Source organism: Anser cygnoides, chromosome 1 (assembly GCF_040182565.1).
Source record: "Anser cygnoides isolate HZ-2024a breed goose chromosome 1, Taihu_goose_T2T_genome, whole genome shotgun sequence".
In the NCBI taxonomy this organism is placed as follows: Eukaryota; Metazoa; Chordata; class Aves; order Anseriformes; family Anatidae; genus Anser; species Anser cygnoides.
In genome coordinates this window covers 36,080,514-36,107,061 of record NC_089873.1, presented here as the reverse complement: position 1 = coordinate 36,107,061, position 26,548 = coordinate 36,080,514, and the positions used below count along the sequence as shown (strand labels likewise).

The following is a 26,548-nucleotide window of genomic DNA, read 5'->3' as shown; positions in this document are numbered from 1 at the left end:
CATCAGCATCATACAAGATGGGATGACAGCTAAAGGCTCAACAAAGGCTTCTTTTCTGAAAATATGCTGTTATACAAGCTTATACAAATTACAATATATATCTGTAAGGCAATGGATGATTATCAGTACTTGGTAATCCAAAGTGCACTCCCATTTTAACCTAGGAACGGACAAGCATTCTGGGAGAAAACCGAGACTTTGGCCCTCTGTTTGATACCACTGGAATGACTGAGGGCCCTTTCTGCCCACCTCTGGCCCCCTCCCCTCCACATCTCTGCATCCCCCTCCGGATGGCACAAACCACACTGCAATAAAGGAGCAAGCTGCGCTTTTCCTTATCCTCACCCGCCACCGTTTCCCCCCTATCCATCAGCAGCCGTGGCGAGCCACCGCCGGCCCCTCCCGGCTTTGGACAGGAGGAGAAGAGCCCTTCAGGCTCTGACCCCTAACAAATTCCCCTACAGTCCCCCAAGCCCGGCAGCACGGAGCCAGCCCGGGAGCCCACGGGCAGGCACCACCGGGGGAAAGCGGGCTTCCCCGCTGCCGGGAGTGCCTCCCTTCTTCCCTTCTCCCTCTGGAGGGAGACACAGTCCAGCTTTTGGCTGCCGGCGCCGCCGCGTCCCTCCTGCCCCTACCCTGCCCCTGCCCCTGCTCCAGCCGCCGCGACCCCTGCCCCGCGCCCCGGGGGAGCCGCCGGGGCCCCCCTGCCCGTCCCGTCCCCGTGTCCCCGTCGCGGGGGTCCCGGGGGAGGCGCGGAGGTGCCCGTCTCCTCCCCGCCGCCTCCCACGTGTGCGTGTGCAGAAACTTGGGAGCCCCCCGCCCGCTGCCCGGCAAGGGAAGGGTGGGCACGGGAGGGGAGGGAGAGCCGAGCCGTGCCGAGCCGAGCCGTGGGGGCGGGCGGGAGGCGGCCGGAGCCCCGCTCCCCCGCCAGACCCTCGCCAAGCGGGCTCGGCAGGGGGGTGACGAGCGGAGAAAGGAGAAGGGGAAGGAGCAGGAGCAGGAGCAGGAGCAGGAGCAGGAGCAGGAGCAGGAGCAGGAGCAGGAGCAGGAGCAGGGCGGGCTCCCCCCTCCGCCCCCCGGCTGGGCGGCCCCTGCGCGGTGCTGCTGCTGCTGCTGCTGAAGGTGAAGCTCCGGCTCTCCAATTACTTTTCCCAAGAGGGAGAAGGAGGCAGCAGGAGGGGAAGGCGAGCCGTGTGGGGAAGGCAGGCCAATCAGAGCCGCGGTAACGGAGGGATTGCTGCAGGACGCCGCGGGTTTTCCTCCCGTCCTCCGCCGCCGGGGCTGAATCGGGACCGCACGCAGCTGGCGGAGGGGCCGGAGCCGCACCGGGCTGCAGGACTTCCTCGCCCCACAGCCAGCCCCTACTTCTCCTCCTCCTCTCTGTGTTTTTTTTTTTTATTATTTTATTATTATTATTTTTTAAATACTCCGAGCCACTTCGAGTCTCCCCTCCCTCCCCACGCACTTCGCCCTCCCTCCCGCATCCCCCCAGCCGGATTTCCCGCTCCGTTCCCCGACAGCCGGGGGACAGCCGGGCACCGACGGCCGCCTGCCTGCCTGCCCGCCTGCCTTTCCCCTCCGTGCCGAGCCGTGCCGAGCCGAGCCAAGGGGAGCCGAGCCGAGCCAAGGGGAGCCGAGGCGGGCGCGGCGCCGCTCCATGCCCCCGGGCGCCGGCGATGCCGGGGCGGTGAGGCCGGGGCTCCCCCTCGCCGGGAGGCGGCCGCTCGCGGGGTGCTGCCAGCTCGGAGCGGGGCTGCAGGTAGGTGAGCCGACAGCCGCGGCGCCGAAAAGTTGCGGGAGGCCGGCTGAGGGGGGCAGCTGCCGCCCTTCTGCCGCGTTTTATTTCTTTTTTTTTTTATGTATTTTTTTTTTCCCTCATCGCTTGAGGTCCTCTTATTCGGGCGAAGTACCTCAGCCGCGGGGGCTGGGGGAGCCCAGGGGTCTGTCAGCCCGGCTGCTCGTGTGGGGAGGGTGGGCGCTTGCTCGCTGCACCCCCGGGGACTTGGGGGTTTGGAGACCGGACGCTTTGTCGGACGGCTCCAGACAGGGGTTAAAAGAGTGTGGAGTCGCTTTGTGAATCCTTTAGAAAAGGAGCGATAAAGAGATGGCTCTTGACTCCCTTTCTGTGTGTAGAGCTCCCCAACTTGTGGTGTGTAGGGCGTGCAGCCCCTCTGCGTGGCTTTCTTTCCATTTTAGGGAACTCATTTACCTACTAAATACACCACAGGCTCGGTCTTCTGCAGTGAAAAGGCTCTTCCCTTGCTCCATGCCATTTATAGCTTTGCAAGAGTGAGTTTTAAAATAACCCACTTTGTTCCCTTGAACTGTAGGATCGGACACCCCGTTACCTGGGCGAAGGATAAAGAGCAGTAGCTTGCGCTGCCTTGTTAGGAGTTGCCTTTCATGTCTCTTCTGTGTGGTTCATTCTTACCAGGAGTTAAAATCATTGCTTGAAGCACTTGAAATTATATGTGTACTTACAGTTGTCTCGTTCCAGCTTTTGCTCGGATATTGTCAGTATTTTTTGAAGGCACGAAGCACTTCACTGCCACCACTCTCCCCCCAGTAGGCTCCAGCTCTGTATTTAAGGAACCGGGCTTTGACTCCTGAAGAACAGCCAATTTGAATAATAAACATACTCAGCCCCTATCCCTGGAAGCCCCATAAAACATTCGGGGTCTTAGGGTCTTCTCACAGCACTGGATACATTTAAATGACTATTGACTAAATGATAATTGTTATCTGGTTTCTCTGTCTTACCAAGTGGTTTCAGACATTAGCATTCAGCCTGCTGTATGTTTAACACTTCAAAGCTGCTTTATGGGCTGACCTAAGTGATGTCAAATTGATAAATTAAGATTATTTTCTGTAGCATAAGGTACACACGAAAAACGAGCAGTTCAATGGTACTGTGAATACAGCTGAGCTGAAGTTGGGAAAGAGCATACTAAGGCATTTTTTTCAGGGGTTGCAAGGGTTACATCTGTTACACTTTTTCACAGTAATTGCACAGTCATTTCATATTGATGTCTCTAATTTATTTTGTGCGTAATTAAAAGTAGTAAAGTAATTCATATAAACTTCATTATGAAAAAATTATTTTGGGGAGCTGATACTGCTGAGGCAATATTGAAAGCTATGTGTTTTTTGGTTTCATAAAGTCCCGATTCCCCAAACTACAGTACTGCTACTGTTATAAATGTAAACTATCCAAGTGCCATAATTTTAGTGGAAAGCTTGGCTCGATTAGTTAATTGCAGATCAGGATTACTGTTCAGTGTTTCCACATGTTGTCTGAACAGAAGGGGGTTTTCAAAAAATGTGGTATTAATTTTAGATATGCTGCTGGTAGTGGGTGACTTTGAGATAAAATCTTGACTCCTGTCAGACAGTTTTAATCAGAGAATGACGTCTAATATGGCAGTGTCTTTTATCATACCAGATATGAGACCAAGTAACCTTTTTCTCCGTCTCTTCCTATGAGCAGAGAGATCTCATGTAGGTGCTTGTGATGCACTTGAGAATTCTGGTGGGGAATACATGAATAACTAGTTCTGTGCGGAAGTAAGTGGATGTGTCTACAGATGGGTATTGGAGATTGCTTTACTGGCAACTTGCAAAGTGATGATTCATTGAACCCCGTCTAGATTTACATAAAGCAAATAATACTTTACACTGAATTGTGACAGCAGAAAAACATGTAGCAGTCAAGAAGTTCCGTAATTTCATCACAGGTGATGACAGGCTTGATAAAGGACCTCTTTATGAATGCAGGCTATATGTTTCTGATGAGCAAAACATACCATGGAATTTTTTAGATCTGAGCATCTTTGCACTTAAATTTATTGCTGGCTGTATTGCTACTTGCCAACCTGTGTGAGGCATAAATAGTGTATTAGCAATATATTGCATTAATTATATCGTACGTTTTACTTACTATAAAAAAGTAATAGAAAAATGCTAACTAGTTATTGTGTTAAAGGAAATCACTGACTTTGGAAGGCAGAAAAATCACATTACCTAATACTGTACATCTACACAAAAATGAGATCACCATCTTGAAAAACTGTTCTGAATAGTACAACTATCAGTGAGCAGGCAGTTCTATGTCCCCGTTTTAACTTCTGCAGTATTTTATTAGAAATGCTTCATTAAGTCACGTTATTCTGCAGCTGTTTGTTCACTGAAAATTAAAACAAAAATCAGGAAGTTTATCCAGCACAGCAGTAGTATTCCCTTTGTTATGTACTGAAAGTTCAAACAACAACAACAACAAATCCTTTAGCCTCACTGTGCCAGAAACACTGAGTACATTCTATTTTTTTGATATATGGATGGCATTTACTGATGCAATTCATCAATGTATTTATTAGTCAAACGTCATCTAACAAAGAAAATAAATGAAAGTAAACAAAGACTGCATGATGATACAAAGGCTACAGCAAGTGAAGACTCCACAAATCTAATTAATTTATGTTCAGTCTCATATTTACAGTCTGTATTTAAATATCTCATTCAAACGACATGTTTGTTGTCTTTCTCCCATTGATTTTCTAGTACAGCTCCAGATAATTCAGGTAGCAAGTGCTTTTCATTTGAAAATGCATTTTCCATTTTTCTTTTGAAATGCTGAATTTTAAAGGGATTGAGACAAAAGTTGGGTTTGGATGAATATAACAGAAGGGTCCTCCTGTGTCAGCAGAGCTCAACACTGACCTGTCCCCATTCATGACAATTTTTATGTGTTAAGAGGGGCATCCTCAACTGATGTGGATTTCCCTTGCTCCATTGAAGTAGTTGAAGCTCTGACATTTTAAAGCAGCTGGAGATTTGCTCCATTATCTTTAGATCACTGAATTTAAGTGTGCCCTTAAAAAAGGATTTCACTTACTTTTTTTAGGGTGAGAAAACATTTACATACTGTATTGAGCTTCACAGAATCCATTGTAAGTGGATTTGAAATAGTTTTTAAATACAGAAGCACAGCACTGGAGCTGTTTCAGCAGGGAATTTGGCCCAGTTATTCAGTTTTGTGAGCCATCAATATATACTTCAAAACATTCCTCATAACTAAGTCAGATTTATAAAACTCATCAGGCATAGGAATGAATGTGGCAACATCAACAATAATGTCATTCATTTTCCTGATGACAGCTACAGAGCTGTTGCCTTTTGCTCTGCGTACAACTTGGAAAGGTAGTGATTTCTGTGCTTTGATTCTTTATACGCCCTTGCCAGCCATTCTTATTTACCATACAGAGTCAGTTATTTATCAAAAGAGAAGACAAAATAATAATGGCCACCTAATGTACTTTTTCCTACTGCTACTGGAAAAAGAGTCACATTTTTAAGATAAACAGTTCAAGGCACTTTATAGAGCTTCTTTCATGCAGTGTATTTTGAAAAACACTTTCAAAGAAGAGAGAAAAAATAAAGACAATGCTTTACAGTACTAGTTGTGGCAGGACAGTACATACTCAAATAAAATGGGAAAGAGTCACTAAAAAAAGCTTTTTTAGCTTTTTCTTGTGTTCTGCTAGGTTGGAATACTGATTTGTAGAAAGCATTGTAGCAGTAGCTATTGCTTGATGTAGCACTAGAAAATGCTTTGTATGGATTTAGAATCAATCGTGTATATAATTGCATGTGTAAAAATTGGGAAGTTGGGTTTGTCCCTTGTTTAAAGCTCATCAAACCTCATAATCTGAATTATGTTACATTTTTGAGTAACCCCACTTCACATCTTGCTGATCTTGTAATAGGAAACCTGCACACCGGTCTCACGGCACCAGGACAGGCTTGCATACAGCCTCCTCTCCTGCAAGCATCCCTCTAACAATGCCGGGGGGAGAGCCATAGTACAGGGAAGCACACAGATGAAAGCACATACAGTTTTTTTTTTTTAGACTGTTAGTTGTTTGGTAGCCTATGCTTAAATCATGAATGTGAGCGAAGGCTGCAAAAGGTGCTGTAGATTGCCAAATGTTGCAGGCTAATAAATGCATGAGCATGGCTCAACAAACCTATTCGGTTGTATAAATAACAAAATGATTAAGAAACGGGTTGCTTAGTATGAGACATTTTTGAAATAAATAACCAAACTTTTACTTTTGGTAGTATGCTGGCCTCTTGCTGTGTGGAAAATTTGTTGCCTCTGTTGTAATATTAACAGCCACTATTGAAGATGAGGGACGGGACTAGATGGACCATTGGCTTGATCCGATAAAGCAATTTCCTTTTTGAAATGCAAGGAGGTATAATTGCAATAGTCTATATTTTGACTGGCTTATTAGAACAAGACTGTAATTGTCTAGCATTCTGTTTTTGCTTTTTTTTTTTTTTTTTAAGAATGATATAATGTATTTTAAAATAAATCTCTCAGTAACATGCAGTCTCACACTAGCTCCTTTGGAGACAGGAGCACAGACCTGACAAGTCTCTCACATTTACAGTGATGCTCCCGTGTTGGATTTTTCCTCATGCTCCCCCACTGCAGTTTCTGCAGCCCATATTGATAAGAGAGCAGTGGCCTCCAGCCCACCTCAGCACAAACTGGTTAGCTGTGTGGTGTATGGCCCTTTGCTTGTCTCTGACTTGTCGTGTCAAGGGATGGGGCAGAGGACAGAGTGCTGCCCCTGGATCACCAAGTGACTTTTCATGCTCCTCTGAGCACCTTTTTATGGGGCACTCTTCCTGGTTACAGTCTCTCCCCGTGACTTCTCCCTCACCAAGTGACACCATGTGTGAGAGAACCTGTCCCAAAGCCTCTGATGTGCAGGCTGGGTGCCTCCTTATGCATGGCCACACAAATGGGGGATATGTGAGCACTGGCTTAAAACCCCACTCTAGATCCCCTTTCATTTGAGACTTCTCTTGTGTTTGTTCCTGTGTAAGATATCCATTTGGCCTTTTGAGTTCTAGGCTCAACCTTAAGTCATCGTTAGCTGGTGTATCATTGAACTTCATGACATGCAACGTACATCACAATGGCTTGGTAGCTCTCAGTAAAGATAATGGTTTTCCGTGCTGTTTGTATGTACCAGTCTTTGAAATTTGGATCTTTTCCAGCAACGGATGAGAGTTGGTACCATCTGAAGCTTGTTTCATGTCTTATCTGAAATGAGTCAGTAGTCTTCGTTTGGATTTTACTGTACAACTGTCCAAGCCACAAAAGTCACCACTGGCAAAAATGATGATGTGCACCTGCTGTGTGCACAGCAAGGCAAAAACCGAGCTCTGATCAAGCAAGGCATTTCAGCTGCAAGCATGTAGCTTCAATGGGACTAGTCAAATTAATTATGTGCTTGCAGACTTTTCTGAAGCGAGCCTGAATAAATGTTGCTAACTGCTCAGAGTGATCGGTGTTGAAGGCATGTGGGTGGGGTGCTGCTGAAACGGCTATGTTTGTGTCTGTATTCTGGGTATAAATTTAAGACTTGAGCTTTGTTTCGATGGATTGTCAGCCCTACACCTTCTATAAACATCCAATCCCGTTATATTCAGAACAGAGACCGTATAACAGCAGGTCATTTTCAGAAAGGTGCAGCAAGTACCTACCCTGTATTATAGCATTAGAAACTACAATTACAATCATGTAATTCTTCAAATGTGATGTTACTGGCATGACACTGAAGTAAAATATCACTTTCTGACGAAGTATATCAGGCTATGGTATTCCTGCAAGAAATGAGGTCATGTTTAAAGCTTAACTACAGAAGAAGGATCTGTTTCTGAGCCATAGCAGGAGAAGAATAGTCTCTCAGGACTGTGTTACCTGTGTTTATTTAGCTTTGATTTTTTTTTAATCTATATATTATAACAAATAAGCTATATTTAAATAAGATGGTAAATTTTATCTTGAGGTCTGGTAACTGTAGTAAATAAAGTGAGATAAGTTCTGGTATATAAGTTTACTGGAATCCAGACAAGAAAGATCGTATTTGTATGCTAACATAACATGCTATAAATTCAGATACGATGTTATCAGCCAATATGGTTAATGTTGCCTGACATTTCTCATTACATGATCCTGCTTTTTTTTCTGTTCAATCTAAAATCACGAGGGATATCGCTTACATTGGAATTAAGATAATACTTCAAACACACAGCCAAAGTGTCCAGACCTTCATAACCAAGGCATTACACTGGTATTTGTGTAATGTTCAAAGAAATAAGTAGCCATGAATCCAGGCGCTGGCTGAACTCCAGCCATAGGAAATGTTTTTTCCCCTCCCATGTGGATTCATTCTCCTTTATGGCAACATGATTTTATTATTTTCTGATTATAAACATTATGATTTGATAGAAGTATTCTTGGTGATTGTACCCCAGTTTTTCCTTTACCACAGGGATAATCTTGCGGTCAAAAGCTAACAAAACAAATAAAAGTAACTCTGGGTAACCCTTTTCCTCTTTTCAGATGCATGTGCTTCATCTGGGAATCTGAACCCACATACTGCTGTGCTCAATACATCACTTCATGCTTTTAGATGACTGTATGAGGATGTATGGGGCTTTAGCCCTCATGTTGTGGAGGTCAGCGTGGCCTGCATGGCCTGATCTGGTTGTGACCAAGCTGGTCATGTGCAATTGCACAGCTGCCTTGTTCCATTCTGATCATGCTTGCATCCTTTCATGTAACTGTTGGGGTCACTGCTTGTGTGGAAATGTATTAGGAGAAAATTTGAGCTTAGCTCAGCCTTTCTGAGCTTTCACTTTGAGGCAGTGATGTAATTTTTTTATTTTTGTTTTTAGCAGTGCAATTATTCCTACATGTTTCAGAATTTCTTTGGCATTGCTTTGATTTGTTGCATCTGTTATAAATACATATTTGATGTCTGGCAAATACACACTTCACACTCATAAAATGAAGTATGCTTTTTAAAGCAACTTTTTTAAAGCAACTGCTTTTTCAGAGCAACTGGTACATAACAGTTACTATGTTTTCTTATCAGAAGACAAATTATAGAATTGCTAATTATTCACCTATATGAATCTTAAATAAAACCCTGTGTGGCAAAAGTGCTGACACAGCTATCACAATAGCTGCATGAATGCACTCTCTTCAATAATCTTGTTCTCATTCCCACTTTAAAAACTGAACCCACAGCAATGACACTTGTATTCCCCTCTTCCTCTTCATCCACCCAGACACTCATCACTTAACTTTTTCTCCTCTAGGTCTCCTTGCCTGTCCTTTTCTCCTCATTGTTCATCTCATCTGCATTGGTGTCATATAATCTTTCCGAATGTCAAGTAAATGTAGTCTGCAGTCAGTATTACCAAATTGCTTTCCTGCCAAAAAAGTCTCTTTTCATATGCCATGACCCATCATCTCACAGTTAGCTGCGAGTCATTCTGATTCCCAAATTTACAATATATTTTCTATTTAATGAGCTATTAAACATTATGCACTTTTAAACTTCATCTTTTCTGACTAACTGCATTCCTCCTGATAATTAGAGCTTTAGAGAGAAACAATTAATTTGGAACCAATTCTGCGATAGAAGTGACATTATTTATATAGCATTCCTCCATATCTGTGCTCTAGGGATTATCTCATTAGCATATATTTATATTTGGAAACTCCTTAAGACCATTATGTCAGTCCAATAGCCACCACGTTGTCATCGATAATATAGACAAGACTACTGCATATGCTATTTTAATGTGACACACAAAACGAAAATAGATACATGGAAGGGTGAGTAGTTTGGTTTTGTTTTGACTAAATTAAAAAAAAAAATCAGTTTATGTCCTTCCTCCAGCTCAGGAGAACATTTTGAGAAAAACTTAAGTTAAACACAAGCACATACAATATTACATACATATTGCACGGAAGTGGTCATTTTGGAATTGGTATGTTATTCCCATGTCTTTTTTTATTAATGGTAATATTCAATTTGTTAGAATAATTTTTCAAATTAAGTAGATATCTAATAAGAATTTTGTAAAAATTGCAGATTACTCAGTGATGATGAGTGAGTTCAATCTTTGTAGCTCATAGCTTACATTACATTAATGTATTTATTAAATCCAATAATGTCTACTAGTTCGGGCTATATAATCCTGTTTCTGTCACTGTGGTTAATTATATCTAGTTAATGGATACGAACTAAATGCTGTAAATGCATATGCATTCTGCTAATAGCTTAGCTTGTGACAATCCCAATAACTTTTCCATGAATTCTAATCTTTTTTTTTTTTCCTCTGCTACTTAGAGTTACACTTTAGCAAAATATGAAAATGATTGACAGAAGGAAACTTTGTCCATGATTTTGCCATGGCAGCAGGTAGAAATGTACATTTTAAAGTCTTCATCTTTCAGCTTTCAACCCTGTGTTCAAGTAGCAGTAACTGTAAGTCTCTAACAGCCTTCCTTTGTTGCCTGCCAGAGCTTGTGCCTGGTTCTCACAGTTACTTTGTGGGAACAATACCAAAAATATTACTGGGGGAAATTTCTTTTCTCTGAATCAGTAAATACTATCAGTAAATACTACCATATTAAATACTGGGTTAAAATGAGTGCAATATACATATGGTACATGATACACATAAGGACACTCTAAGTTCACTGCTTATCTGTTGTGTATTTTAGATGCCTTTCCACTCTCTTTTGAGTGAATAGTTATGTGCACAGTTAAGTGATTCAGTAGACAGCTTCACTTCCCTCATTTCTCTTGAAGCTGGACTGTTTTGGTCCAGCACTGTTTCAGTTCAGTTGCAAACTTTTCTGGTTTCTTGGCAAAGTAACATGACAGGCCTGATTCTGTCACCTGAGGTATTTCTCACCAGTGAACAATTGAGGTGATTCAAAGCTGCATTTATATATATTGCATATATTTTAAGCAAAATATATTTTATACCCCAAAACTTCTCAGCAGTTAAACAAAAGGATAAAAATCTGAGTGTACCAAATCCTACCTAAACTTTACTATTTTCTTGGAAAAAAACAACAAATCATTGTTTAATCCTTATGTCCACAGCTATTCTGAGTTGTATATTTCAGTCTCAGTATGTCCTTCTGTCAGCATCATAACTCAAGCATTTATTGGTTACTCATGGCCCCCTTCCTGGAGACAAAATTTGAAGCTGTTTCTTTTAATTTCTATAGGTAGTCTGGTCTTGACCAGAAGGTCTGTATTTATTAGGACCTGGAAATAACATCTTTCAAATTACTGGCCCACATACCGTGACTTTAAAGTTACTGCCTCTGCATGTATATATCTGTTCTTTTTATTTACATTTGGCACTTCCAGTTGCTTACAAAAAATCTTTTATGTCACAGTAAGTATAACAATCCTAAGAAAGCTATTAACTGCTTATATTTGAATAGCTATGTGACATTCAGAAAATTAGTGTGTATCAGTCTACATTATCATCAGAAACCTAGAGAGAAACATGCATAATTTTGCTGTATACACAATACACTACTGATTCAGCAGTGTGCTGTGGAGTTCAGATCACAGTAATGATAGATTATAAGGATTTAGAGAGGTACATTTCTGTTATACCGCCTTCGGGGTTGTTGTACCATTTTCTTAGTTGGTCTTTGCCACTGGATGATGAGTCAGGCCGATCATGAGGGTTTCAGGTATTAGATGGCTGCTAGTTTTGAAGGCAGAGCCGATGCTGGAACTCACTGCATAATGTTGGCTCCCACAGTGTAATTGTTTCTAGTAGAAATTATCATTTTTAAATCCTTGTTCTCTTTAGTCTGTTCTTTCTCCTCATCTCAGGAGAATTCTTGAACTCATTTAATTGTCCATGAAATAAGAAGCCTGTGACTGGAGCCCGCTAGAAAAGGAAATTGCAAAATGGGCAAATACTTCCTCTGTTTTGTTTTGATCAGTTGCAGCTAAGGTTCTCCAGTGACAATGGTCTTGATAAAGACATTTAGTTTTTACCCAGCAGTTCTCTTGTGAAGTTGCTTTATTAAGGAACTTTAGGTCTGTCCAGAGCCAGAGAACAAGTAGGAACAGGCTCTAACTAAAGAAGGATATCAGAAAGTGAGACAGTGAGAAAAACGCTGCTTGCTTTGTCATATTCTTTCCATTGTTGGAAATGATGGTGGTAGACAGTGTGTCACGTAATGTTACAGGAGGAATTACGTAATGCTAACACTTGCAGGTATTGAACAGTTGTTTCCATTTCGGAGGAAAGAAACTGTCCCTGACATCTGCCTTTTGTTCTATTTCTATTTTGTTCTCTTTTCATGTTTGTTGAAGTAATTTCATTTGTGTTTCCCAGAAAACTCTAACCATACATTGGAGAAAGAAGTGCCTGCCTACAACTTTTCCATGGAACCCTGGTTTGTTCCAGGCTAGTTCATTCTTAACCGTTGTAAATACTGTCTAGCACTAAAGAAGACAAGACCATAATTGGAGAAGAGGAGAATGAGAAAGAAGAGATTGTGCCTGTCCTTCCTTTTTTAATTTAAACAATCTTTAACTTAGGCTCCTGTACAAGAAACACTTAGAAAAATGAAACCAAATCTTTTTTTTTTTTTTTTTTCCATTAGATGTATTTCCAGCTTTATTTTTCTTTGACTGTGATTGAATGAAAAATTGTCTTTGATCATTACCTTCATACTAACAGTTAAGAACTGTATACTTAGAAATACATGCTTCTACAAAAATTGGATTTCTAAGTTAAATTAATAGTAATGCTGGCTTACTTTAGCACTGGTGTAATAATAGAGCACAACTTCTTGCTTTTCTCTTTTTCTGGGCTTACCAGCATAATAATTTATAGTAGTAATTTTCTACATGAGTTTTAATTTACCAGTTAAGTTTCCAATAAACTTGTCATGATTTCTGAAGTAAGCCTATTTTTCTTCTCTTTACTATCTGGGAGAATTTCTTCCCATCTCTGAATAATTTCAAGTCTCTATTACTCTTTGAGTGTAGCTATTATTTTGCCAGTCCATTGTACACACAAACCTTCAACACCAGGATTCCTTGGCAGGTCTAAATGGTCTGCAATTAGTTATGAATAAAATTATAGTTATTTTTAATACTAGGAATCAAGTATAGCAAAATATAAAATGGATTTTAAAACAGGGACTCTCCTCTCTGTCTTACTTTTCAGTTTCTCTCTTCCAGTTGGTAGCCCAGGTTGGCTTGGCTACTGCAGTTGTTCTAAAATTGATGTAACACAGTAGTTTTTCAAGAAAAAGTTAAAGGGCTTCAGCAGCAGGACAGAGATGCATCTAATTTTGTAACTGATAGCAGTCCTGTTAGTGTTGGTTATTAAAATAGCATCATATCTTTTCATGGTTAACTCCATGTGTTCAGTTTCTCTGCTAGAAGTTGAAATCTGAAGGGATTTCAGCCTGAGTGCCACATAACTCCTTTTTAATTTTGGTCTCTGAGGTGATGAAGAAACCTGAAAACCTGCTCAGATGGCCTAAATCTGTCAGAGAAAGGAGAGTGGAGCCCTTCACATAACCATTGCAGATACTCTGAAATTCACTCTGTGAATCTCAGATAATAAAAGCTGTTGGGGTGGCTGATTGTGATTGAAAAGGTGAAGGTGGAGTCACCTTTCCGCATTTTCAACACTAATAAAATTTGTAGCTGGAATTTATCTTTTAACTGATATGAGCAAGTTTGGAAGCTGGAGAACAGCTACAATTGTGTTTTATCATCATCTTTTGTTACTTGATTGGCCTGAAAATCTTCAGTGATTAAATTTTATGATTTGGAATTATACAGCTAGGTGTAGCAGTAGTCTCATAGCACTATGTTTCTTTGCCTGTCCAAAAGTATTGCTGTATTGTTTGAAGTTATTCTTTTTAATTTTGAAGCCTCTGCTCAAAAACATATTTAATCCCCTGGTATTTTGAGAAAAGTAATAACAGTACATCATCAAATAAAATTCTTGAGCAAGCATAAGGAATCTAAAATGAAAATTTTTCTAGACATCTTCCTTTCTTCAAACAAACAAATAAAACCCCAAACGAGTTACATGGGATTAAAAGTAAATTGGCCTTTAGTTGTGATTCTTTTTATTGCTACCTAAAGAACCTTTGCAAAGATACATTCAGAGCTGCAATTTCCTAATTTAAGAGTAATAGAAACAACTTCTTCAGCGACTTAAGAGATGTGCCAAGGGTAAAAATCTTTGTGTGTTACCTTTGTGATGTTGTAAGGTCCAGTGCTACTTGTTTTTTGATGTTGGAAATTTGGTCATAGCCTACTAAAGGGGACATTAGAGACAGGATTCAAGTTGAGACTGAACCTAAAATATGTTTCTACTTGTAACTATCTACTTGTGAGGCAGTTGCTTTAACTTCATAATCGAGGGAGATCTAGGGTAGGTTCAAGTGCATAACATCATTTTAAAGACTCTAGAGCATCTTGTCTGGCCTCCAAGCGCTACTCAAGATGGGTGCAGAACATGATATGCCTTGCCAATTCCTTCCTTTGAGGCATCTCAGCTGACACAAGATGGTTTTGTTCAAGTACCTGAACTGCTGAATCCTGTCCCTTATCAACAGATGTGTAGATTGATTCTACTTGCCCTAAAAGAGATACCTACTTTGTATCAGCTGAACTGTACTTCAAGTCAAAGTCATACTTTGCCCTAAACTTGTGATTTAACAGTCGGTAGTGAGCATTTTTATATGTGTCAACGTATCTAAGATACTTGTATGGGATTTATAGTACTGTTTCAGATCAATAACATGAGACTCATGGGCATGACAGATATTGTGTTTAGTCAATTCAATTAAGTACTTACATTTCAGTGCCCAAATTTAGGTGTCTTAATCTTGAACTGAATCCTGTCGCAAGACCTGAAGGTGACATGAAGAATAATAGCATCATAGACAGCAATTACAAAATTAATTAATCTGGGGGACAATCTCTGCTAAAACTTTATTTTCATCTCTTTCTTTGTATGTTATTTAGTGATATAATCTGATGAAAAATTCTAGCTAGTGAAAAAGTACCTCCACACTCAATTCAAGGTCTGGATCTTCATCTGAGGTTTGAAAAAGCTCACAAAAAAGCTACAACCTGATTAGCAAACTGGGTAAACTAGATTTAATGTTTCTGATAATTCCAAGAGGAATGAACAGAGAATAACTTTTTAAAAGTATCTCTGGAAGGGGTGAATTCAGCTTTCATTCTAAATCATCAACTGCATGACATTAGTTAAATTTTATTTCTGAGGTCAACTTTTGTTGCTGAGAGCATTGTGTAGAAGGATAGTTAACTTCAGAACAAGCATTTATTGTATTGCAGTGTAATAGGTGGAAATGAGAGGAAGAGTTTCCACATGAATGAATAAGTATATAGTGAATGAGGGTAAAAATCTACTTGTGGAGTTTTAGAGCAATAAACCAAATGCATAGTCTTGAAAGAGGTATATTCTATGTACACTACTTTTGTGACAGTGGCGCTTACTTGAACCAGTCAGGAATGTGGTGCTGCACAAATATAAAATGAAAGATTTTGCTGTTATCTATTTCAGTTCAGCTGCAGGACTGACTGCTGCAAGAGAATCTTCTAGTCCTTAGTCCTCATGACAGCCGCCTGCCAGTGGGTCTATAGCTGTAAGTCTTAACATTGTCCCGCATGCAGCAGTGGTCCACATACCTTGAGCTAACAGGATTAAGAAGTATATAATTGCCAATGTCTACTAGTATTTTAACAAAACAAACACTGAGACTGTTATAAAAAGTTTCTTTGTGGTTTTGATTTTCACATTAGTGATTTGACTGTGATTCATTAGGTTTCTTTAGTCTGGCTGTTATGTAGAATATAGGTCTACTGGCATCAGTTCCCAAAGTGTTATTGCCCTCATTGGAAATAGACAGAATCAACCTACAGAACTGGAATTTGAAAGAAAAAAACAAAGCAAAACAAAACACAAACATACACACTACCACCACCAACAAAAACAAAAACCAGAAAACAAAACAACTCTCCTTTGTCTATAATCAGAGTAAATAATGCAAGAAGTACATCTTCTTTAGTACTTCTTAGATTATTAAACTCTTTACTATAGAACTAGAGAATCTTATATATAAGAAGTAGTTTTGCTCGTCATTTCTCTTGTGAAGGGATTCTTAGGGTAGGCAGCAACAGTTGAAGTCACTAGGTTGAAAAAAATGCTTGCGTCCCAACCCTGACATGATGAGGCAGTGTACCCTCTCTCCTCATCCCATATCCTCATTTTTTCTTCCACAGTATTCCTCTCTTCACTCCTTCCTATCAGCAAAATAATTTTTGACTGCATTTTAAGTTGGTGAGGATCTTCACGGCTCCTTACTATTTCTAGACTACTAAAAACATGTCTTGATTTTCCCAGTATCTCTATTTGAGAAGCTGTTGTTGCAGGTCACTTCTATTAGCAGAACGTCAATATGTGACTAATTAGAGATGAAACGTCCAATGAGTATTGAGTAATGTAGTTTTCTAACTTTCTAATTAATGGCAAAACACACAAAAATGTTAATTATGGTTGGAAAGATCCTATGTACCATTTTGTGAAGAGTTCTTTTAATTTTAATTGCAAGAAATGATGCAAATAACTGAAGATAAAATATAAGAAAGAAAAAAAGTTTTCTCATGCCACAGATAATACAGATATAAAATATTTTATAGCATGTAAAATTGTAAACTCCTGCAGGAATTCGAGAATATTAATTCTCTCAGGGAATAAACATTATGCTTCTTACATACTTAGCAGCCTCCTTTTAAATCAACAACAACAAAAAAATCTAGTATATTATTTGTGATAATATGCGATAGCTGTTATTGGAGGTTTCATAACTAATGACCTAATCTGTCTTTAAATGTTAGAGTGGATAGATATACCTAGATTGATGGATACAGTTTAAAACCCTAGGGCCTGTCTATAATAGAAAGAATTAGTGTCAGCAATTTGTACAGCTGAACTGATGCTGAACACTATTTAGGCAAAAATGAATGAAGAATGAACTTTGTTCAGCCCTATTTCAAAATAACTGTTACAGGGTTTTAACCAAGCCATAAGCCCGCATTTGTCTGGAATGCCCATGAACAGTGTGATAACAATTTTAAAACAAGACATCTAATGGTATGTAATAAGGCAATGCTACATCTGCTTTGGGCCTTTTTTTTTTTTAATTTATTTTTTTTTGCTGAGTTCATACAAAAACATTTCACAAAAATGAGTACAAACAGCTGCCCAGCAGGACTTGTGCAAAGTGGAACATTTCTGCTGAACTCACTTCATTCCACTCTTTATGTCATAAATGGGATAAAAGTACTTCAAGGTTTTAACACAAAATCATTTCTAAGAAGCAGTTCACATGATGTATACATGCATATATACCTGCTGTAAACAACCACAGGCTTTGAAAATGAACAGAAAATGAAAAAGATTTTTATACTTTTTGACTGTTTACATGGTGGTTTTTGTAGGACCCATATTAATGAGAGTGTATATAGATTGTATTTGTAGTGAATATCTGCCAGGAGTCACTTTCTTTCATATTCATATATATTCATATATATATTCATATATATATTCATACCTATATTCATGTAAGTCCTTTCTCCATCTTAAGCTGATTTCTCTGTTAACTTGAGTTCATTATTTGCATTAAATTTGAAGCAGTAATTTTGTAGCATTTTGCAAGTTTTATTTAATTTGCTGTACAGATGCATTTATAATTTTGTAATAAAACAGGAGAGAGCTAACAGAAATTTGGAAGCCCTTCTAATTTGGTTCAACATTTTTTTCCTAACAGACGTTCCCAAATGAGTACATTAGCATCTTTTCCTGGAAGAAATTTTGCTACTTTTAGTTCTGAATATAGCTCATCTTCTTTTTCATAGCAGTGTAGAAGTGAGCATCAGAAAAACTCTCACTATAATCTTGACTTTCATCCTATTTCCACTCTAAACACAGACCAAGATGTCTGCTTTCTGGGGAGCTCTCTTCATTTTTTGTAGTGTCCAGCTGACATGCTTATGCTGAGCTACATCAGCAGTACTGCTTAGTGCTAACAGGAATGAAACTTCAACAGGAGGACACAGCAGATTTTACCTTGGGTGATGCAGATGTCTTTCTCAGAGCCAATAAACCCAATCTTACCTCTCCTTCCAGTCAAAGTATTTTTGGACATTTTTGACATTTTGCACATGGTACTTTATGTTGGGGATATTCAGTCCTTATAGCTTCCATTGACCTCAGTTGTAATTTGCAGTTCTGCAACTCCAAGTAGAAACTTTCTATAAACAGAAATTAAGATAGCATGTGTAAATTGCAAGACAGCCTGCATAACTTACTGTCATTTGTGCATGTAAAAAGATTATGTGCATACAACAAAGACCCATATGCTAAAAAAGCAACTCTGTATTTAAATCAAATTCCACAACTAAAATCAAATTTCATCTACTTGTAACACTGTCTGCCCTGAGGAGTCCTATCTCAAATCTGTATGAATCCCTTCTCTGCGCTAAAGAAGCAGACATTGCCAGATCAAAATTTTGAAAAAGTACTGGAGATACAGCTTACTCCTTACTGACTGCCTTTACCGACTGCTTACTGACTGCCTTTGCAGTCATGAAATCCTGGAAAAATGAGATGAACCTTAACAAGGGTTTTGTTCAAGTAGTCCACTCCAAGAAACTGATCCCCATCTCCAATCTTCACCAATATAATGTGTTTGCATAACTTTACTATAATGATAGATGCAGTGGGTTTTAATTCCAAAGACTTCCGCAAAACATTCCCAAGAGTAAGCAGTTTGCTGACTACAAGTAGTGTTGTGTGCTTAATTCCTTCCTTTCCGTCTTTCCTTCCTTCCATCTTTCCTTCCTTCCATCTTTCTTTCCTTCCGTCTTTCTGTCTTTCTGTCTTTCCTTTTGTCTTTTTCTCTTTCTCTTTTTCTCCCTCTCTTTCTCTTCCTTTCTTCCTTTCTTTCTCTAGCATTTAATCGAAAAATTTGGCTGAAAGCCAAATGTGATTTAGAACATTTTTATGTCTCAATCACCGAACAAGCTGTTTTAAGAACTGCATCCTTAATGCACAGAGGATGAGTTGGCATTTCTAGTTCAGATTAGTTAGTTCAGCGATTGTAAGCAATTCTCAAGTACAGGTGACAAGAAAGACCTTTGCCTTGGCATTGTAGTCAGAAAGCTTAGTTAGCCAGGAGACACTGTCACGTCGGTGGAGGCTCATCCAAAGCTAAGAATCACTGTGGACTTTGGATGCTTGGGAGAGCTGTTACAGCTCTGAGATATAATGATGTGGCTCTTTAGTGCTAGATTTGATATTAGATACATTTTTAGCTGTGACATTTACTGTTTCAATCCCTGGTAAACCAACCTTGAAACAATGATCACATTAGCTAATCCCAACAGTATTTGAATCCCTTTTTCTAAACTGGACAAAGCTATCATGACAGCTGTATACTATTCTGAGAACCAAACCTGAGTTTTCTGCAGGGACTTTTGATCTGCTGACATAAATATGCCCAAGCTTGGGCTGCAGGCAGAAGAATTTCAGCTGATCAAACTTGCTTATTTTTCTGTAGTTCGGGACTATCGCATCTTGGCCCTTGATATGTACTGAGTTGTTCAGAATTCTACAAAGGAATGCTTTTATGACCTTGCCTGAAATTATTGAAGATGCTGTTTCCACATCACAGTTTTGGAGAGCAATTTTCCAAATTGTGGAAAATGAGAGTTTGGATAGCTATGCTAGTCACCTGTGATGACCTGGACAATTTGTACTGACCTGTTTTAATTTTAGAGGAAAAAGTATCTCCTTTTACAAATCTTACCTGGCTTACGCATTGCATTTGATTTCATGGTATTGCTGTATTGTTGATGCTTTTGTATATAGGAAGTTTGCCACCTATGTCTGGGGATATATATGGTACCTCACGTGCAGCAGAGCATTATCGAGCCTTAGTGATCACTCACTCAGACTGGAGCACCTCATGTTGTAGAAAGATTGGTGAATCAGGCTTCCCTTTCTTTTAGGGCTGAGCTGGGGTTAGTGTGGTTTGAAGGGCTGAAACTTGTCCAGAAACAGTACAGAGGAGTTGTGTATGAAACTTGTTCTTTTACATAGGACCAGTTAAGGTTGAAGGAAAACATACTCCATTGGAGACAGTGTCTTCCATTTGGGAGCTGCTTGGGGATAGCAGACTCTTGGAAAAATGACTTGGAACTCTCCATAAGTACCCAATACTGAGGAATACTCCAGTGCAGTATGCAACTCCTGTGCTCTGTCTGAAGGCAAGTAAATGCTTTCATCTTTACATTGTCAATTAAAATTACCTACTTCAGTTATAATGTGTCCTTCAAAAGGCGTACAGAGACAATGTCCATGAGATGGGAGTTTGTAGATGAAGGTCACTCCCATGTTAACATAAAGCGTTTTATAGTAAACACAGGGGTCAAGCAATTGAGTCTGTGCATCTCAAAAAAGGTGATAGATAGGACTGTGACAACATTAAATAAATAAACAAACAAAAAACACATAGTTTTTCATTTCAGAGCTTAAGTCTTGTTTTGAGAATAAAATCTGCCCTTGATGGTTAACTTGAAACAGAAAAGAAAAAAAAGCAGTAAGGGTGCTTTTTTTTTTTTTTTTTCTTTTTTTTTGACCTTTCCCACTTCATACATCTCAGCATAATGCTGTTTACAATGTAAATATGGTTAAGTATTTTAGGAACAAGAAGCAAGATCTCAGGTTCTGGAAGGAACTGAAAAATGAAGAGAAACTTTTGGCTGCCCTTCAAAAACTTCAGATCCACAAAATCTTAGATCAATGAGCTTAGCTCATCTAGAGACTTCTAAAAGAAAGTGCTGTATGTATGGATCTGTGGTCTAAGCAGAGATGTTTTCTGAACCACGCCTGTGAAAAATGGATCAAAGACTAGATTTCATGATCTGCTTTCTTTGACTGACTAAAATAGAAGACTGTTCATAACAGTTTTGTTTTGTTTCTCTTTTCAAAAAGTATTTTGTCTGTGATTACAGGGAAGTTACTTAAATTGATATTTCTTTTTTGTAATATCCTAGAGGAAGAATTAATATATAACTTTTTTCTTTACTTGGATATTTTGAGGACTTTTAGTTGTAAATGTCAAAAGAAAATTGCCATGCCAATATGAATTACCTGTAATAAGCTAATGTTGATTAGATTTTTTTTCTTGTCTATTGAAATGCTGTGATTTACCTTCTTTGGTTGTTACAGAAGGGAAGAAGAGCGAACTTCTGTTTGAGTGCTCTTGGGGTATTTATTTGCAACTCAGAGTCTCTCCAAAATGCAATTTGGGGTGTGGGAGAAGTGATTTCCAAGATGACATTTGTGTGTGAAGCCAAACAGATGACAGAGCCCTTTTCACTGTCACATTGAGAACTCACTGAGAGCTGTTGCAAGGGCAGTATGACAGAAACAACTCTGTCACCATAAGTGCTGGTGATTGTGCTCACACTCAGCTAGCTGCTCCCCGGCATGTGGGATGCCCAGGACTAAGGTAAGGGTTTGAATAGACAGTGCATTGCTAGCTACTGGAAAGAACACATGAAGGTTAAAAAGAGTCATGGGGGAACGGAGGGAGCAAGAAGAGTACAAGGTCCCGCACATCAGTAGTATTTGCTTGGAAACATTTTCCAAAGTCAATGAAATGTATTAGTATATAGATTAGAAATAGGGGTTGCAGATGACTCAATTTATTTTTGCAGCGTTTTTATTCCTGAACATATAAATATGTAAGATGTATATGGACACGTAAAAAAATAAATGTCTAAAGTCATAGCTGCCTGTAGAATTTGATGGAAATTGGAAGTGCTGAAGCAGAGGTGTGTCTGGAGGTGTTCTCTTCTCCCTCCCATAGACTACTCACGTCAGCGTAAGCTGCTTTGCTCTCTCCCCACACAGAGCTGACCTTGTTCTGACTGGCCTTGTACTTTCTCATTTCTTTGTCTGTGTTAAAGCCAGCTGGTTCTCTCTATGGAAATTCACAGCTAGGACCCTTTCAGCAGATGTCTACATGGCTTCAGCAGCTCTTTTCCTCTGCCCTTCTGTGGCATCATTAGACTTTTACCCTCACATTACAAAGTGAAAGCTGGGTCACTCAACTTTCTTGAAATGTGTTAGCAATTTGAAGGCTATTTATAGATGGACTTCAGAGCATATGGAGTGAGCATAGCCTGAGTATTTATGACCTCCAGATCACTGCTGTTTCTTCACTCAACAATCAGACTTACGTAAGACTTTGTAGCCTTTTATTTTGGAACAACGATCTGTCCTGGTGCATATTGTGATTATACAAGAAGGTTTTCTACTGGAAACTGCAGATAAGTTAGACTGCTTTCCAGCAGCATACCTTCACAATTTTTGCACTGTTTATAAAAACATGATAACTGTGAGAAGGGCACTATTTGTTCAGTGTGCAAGAAAGACTTAAGATAGGCTTAGGAGATGGTATCACCTGTGAGACAGACTGAAAAATCAAATAATAGCACTGTCAAGTGGGTGCAGCAAAGATGTCTCTATCTCCGCCAGCTTTGGTAAAAAAAATAAAAAAAAGATAAAAAAATGATGGTATGTACTTGCTACATTTATTGCATGTTATATATAATAAAAGAATGTTTGATGATTTAGCAAAGGGCAGGCTCAAATCACACCAAACCAGGTGTTCAGACCTCTTTTAGAACACCTTGCTCATGCCAGACAATGAGCAAAATTTTGCTTGGCTTTTCAGCCTCCAAGAATGACTAGGAAGCTTACCCTTTAATGTTGTGGTGTGAAAGTGGTGTCAAGAAGCTTACTACCTTGTACAGCTCAAATTTTACAGCTATGCTTTCTGGCAACTTGTGTCCATTTAAAAGACCTCAGACTGACTTTTGAATCCTCAGGTTTCCAAGCATCCATCATGGGCCTTTCAAAATGTTCTGTCTGCAGAAGTAACAAGACTTTGAGGTCTTGGTACAAATACAAATCTGGGCCAACCTTGTTTAGACCATTTCAAATCAAAATTTTTTTTAAGTTTTGTTACCGTTAGCAAGAATCTCAACAAAGCTTCATGTGACAGTCTTTCTCTGATTATACTCATTGGAGAAAGAAATAGCTTTGTAAATGGACAATAAACCCAATGGCATAGTGTACAGTAGCAGTAGTAGTAGTAATCATAGTAGCTGTGATTTTTTTTTTTTTGATTAGTATATGATTTTGATGGGCATTTTCAGTGTCTTATATAGCTTTCATTAGAAGATATCTGGGTAGAGGAATGTTCTATATTCAGAACTTATGAAATATTCTTCCCCCGGTATAGGGGAATATCCTTGAGAGTATTTTTGAGATAGGAAAATAGAGTGGCTCAAGACTGCTGAGTCTAGATAGGACCCAGATTCCTTTTATGGAGTATATTGAGTGAGATTCTCAATGAAAGCTAAAAATGAGAAAAAAATATATGAGAAAATATATGAGAAAAAATATATGAGAAAAAAAATGAGAAAAAAAAATCATAACTACTACCGAGAATATCAACTCTATTTCATGTTCAAGCTTTGGGAATTTATTATTCTGATAGGAAACCGAATAAAAACCCATTCCTTAAAGTTTTCCTCCAAAGTAAAAAATCTATTTTGGACCTCAGCAAGAGGTTTTTGAGAGAAGAACAGGTGTCTTGACTAACGTGGCCTTTTGGTTGTGAGAGGTGCTTAGGTTCAGGTTCATTTAACGTGATCATTCTGGAATGGGAGACTGTTTGCGGAAAACTGTTGAAAAGGCATTGTGAAAGGACTTCTTTCCCTGGTTAGTTGCTTGCCATCTGCCTGCAGTGTTATGACCATTTGTAGTTAATTATTCCTTCAGGCTCACAACAGATCCTGTACCTTCCAAGGTGATGCTCTGTGGAGGTTATGGTTTCCTTCAGGCACTAGGCAGAGCATGTTCTCATAGCTGGGGATCTCATTCAGACTCCTGTAATTGAAAATTTTGTCATGACTCCTAGGTATTTGTCTCATATGCTTAGCAATGTGGGTTGTAGGTAATATATTGCAACTTTCTTCCAAGATTGATTGGCTTTTTGTTCACTTTGGTGTTATGATTCAAGGTGGTGCTATTTGATCTCTGCTTACCTGAGCTTGCATCTTAACTACCTGAGAAACCAGTAAGACAAAAGGTGCAACAGACTGCAAACATTTAACCCAAATAAGGGTTCCTGTGACCTACTGTTTCCTCACATAATAAAACTAGAAAATGAAAATATTAAAGATGGGAGCCTGAGTGGTCTGTCAGAGGAGTCCTGACATTCATCTTGATTTAAAGATGACTGTTACAGGCAAATGTCATGTGTAATTTATGTTTGGAAGGATCAAGCTTTGTAGTAGGACATCTTTCATGCAGGATTGATCAGCTAAGAATCAGGAGACTTTGAAGTGTCCTGGTTTGAACAGAGCACTGAAAGAGAATGAAAGAAACCCCAGAGCTGTTGTGGGAAAGAGGAGAAAGGAGCACAGAATCGGGTTGGGTCTTGCAGGGAGGCAGTTGATGTTCTTTGCATGGTTCAGGTTGAGCTGCAGAACTGCTCACTGCAGGATGTTGTGGACTCTGAATGTTTACAGTGCTTTGAAAAAGACTTGGCACTTCCATGAAGAACACTCCACCAAGTCTTATTACAATAACGCCCTCTCTGCCTGATGATTTTCATGAGGTGCAAATTGCTCACGTTCTGGGGAAATTATCACTCTAGGTTTATACCCTGTTACAAGCTCTACATAAAATTATGAGGCACCTGCTGCTGGCTGGCAACAGTTAGAAACTATGTACTGGAGACGTGCTTTCAGTCTGACCCTGTATGATTGTTCTCATGGCCTGGCAGATTGGGTTTCAAGAGTGAGAAATTTGTGAAGAATAAATTTCCCTCTGGTAAGCAGAAGGACTGTCTCATGTCAGCTTTTTGTAGATTATGAAATAAACCGAAAGATCTGATTAAACCGAAAGATCTGAATCAGAACTGGGAATTATATGTTTTCTTGACAAGAGAGAATAGAAAAATGCCTTTAGCATTTTTATTTTATTATTTTATACATACATATATATATATATTTTTTTTTTACCTGAGAAGGGTGATTCCTGGTATATTTACAGGTTGCACTGGACCAAATTCACTTCCCCTAATGTCTCAGTCCAAGATTTGACCCAGTAGCAGCTGTTTCATTGGAGAATCTGTGAGCTTGATGTTTGGGAGAATTTTTTCAATTTCTCTTGTTCCTCTAGATAAGTGTGAATGTGAGGAATGATATGGATACAACACACGACCTCTACAACAAACAGGATAAAAAGTGTTATGCACCTTCATTGATGTTTCAGCTGTTGATTTTCTCTAGTAATAAAATGATTTTTGAATTATTTTAAATGAATCTTACCGGGTACTTCTTTTTAATGATGGATTTTAAGCACAATTCAAGGTGCCCATTTAAACTGATAAACTCTTGCTGTTTCTCCACTGCAAATGTGATTCCTGTTAATTATAATTTCTTCAAAACTTTGCATCGATCTCTTTTTCAAGGTTCCATAACTGACATCAAAACAAACTCAAATCAGAAAGTATCAACCACAAGTGTGAAAAAATCTCCCACTGTACACAGAGGTCCAATTTGAGAAATACAAAGCCAAAATGGACTTTTTAACAGAATGCTAAGGTTAATGAAAGGTTATCTGTTTCAAAACAGGTTCTAGAAAGCTTACTCTCAAGTTTTTATTCTGCTCAATCAAAAGTGGGTGGCACAAAGATTTTGAAATATTTGTTCTTAGTGACTGGGGTTTTAAACTTTGCATTAAGTTTTTGTACTTTTTTTTTTTGGTGGAGAAAATTTTACTTTTTTTTTTTTTTTGGCCTTGAATACAGTTTGTCTAAATACAAATCTAAGCTTTCATTATATCTAACTAATAAGAATCAAAGGTTAGTAACCTTTAAATACTTTAAATGTATGCTTGAGGGAATCATTGCTGTCTCTGGGACTTAGCCATGCAACTCTTACAGAAATCTTCCAATGGACTTGGGAAAACACCACCACAGGAGTGACCAGAACAAGCAGGCACAATTCATATGTGTATTTCTCATTTATGTACACCATTATAATATTATTGGTATGGAAGGACATTTACCCATCTCATCCTAGAGTGAATTCCCTTCAGAGCTTGATTTAGCTGAGATTTTTTTTCCCCCAGTCTTTTACTGTTTTCTGTCATGGTTTTGCTTTGTCAAACATCGGATTACCAGTAAGGTTCCTCTATAGATGTCATCACAGGAGTGCGACTTCCAGGTGACATTTTGCTAATCTTTTATGAGTCATTACATTTGTTTTGACTTGCTCTCTGTATAATCATTGCAGAAGAGAAAAATACTGTTGAGTGTAATGTTTGCCTCACCTCTCCGTCAGCCTTTAAATGCAGTCCTTCAAAAAGGGAATGATAGAAAAGATCAGTGAACAGCAGTATGAAATAATGTAGCAATGATATTTAGAGATTGTAATTTACACAGTGTAGCCTTTTCATTTTACATATCCGGAAACACATTTTCACC

At 39.1% G+C, this 26,548-nt stretch overlaps 1 protein-coding gene across 7 annotated transcripts in view; it reads left to right on the top strand.

Moving 5' to 3' along the window:
- Positions 1-470: 470 nt before the first annotated feature.
- TAFA2 (TAFA chemokine like family member 2) overlaps positions 471-26,548 on the top strand; it is a 197,767-nt gene continuing 171,689 nt past the window's right edge. For 2 of the 7 annotated variants that reach the window (XR_007163805.2, XR_007163804.2), the window contains exon 1: positions 472-1,759. The gene's annotated coding sequence lies outside the window, so the exon portion shown is untranslated. Of the gene's footprint in view, positions 1,760-26,548 lie in introns of all 7 variants that reach the window. The other 5 variants (XR_010829405.1, XR_007163811.2, XR_007163809.2 and 2 more) reach the window with 4 other exon arrangements.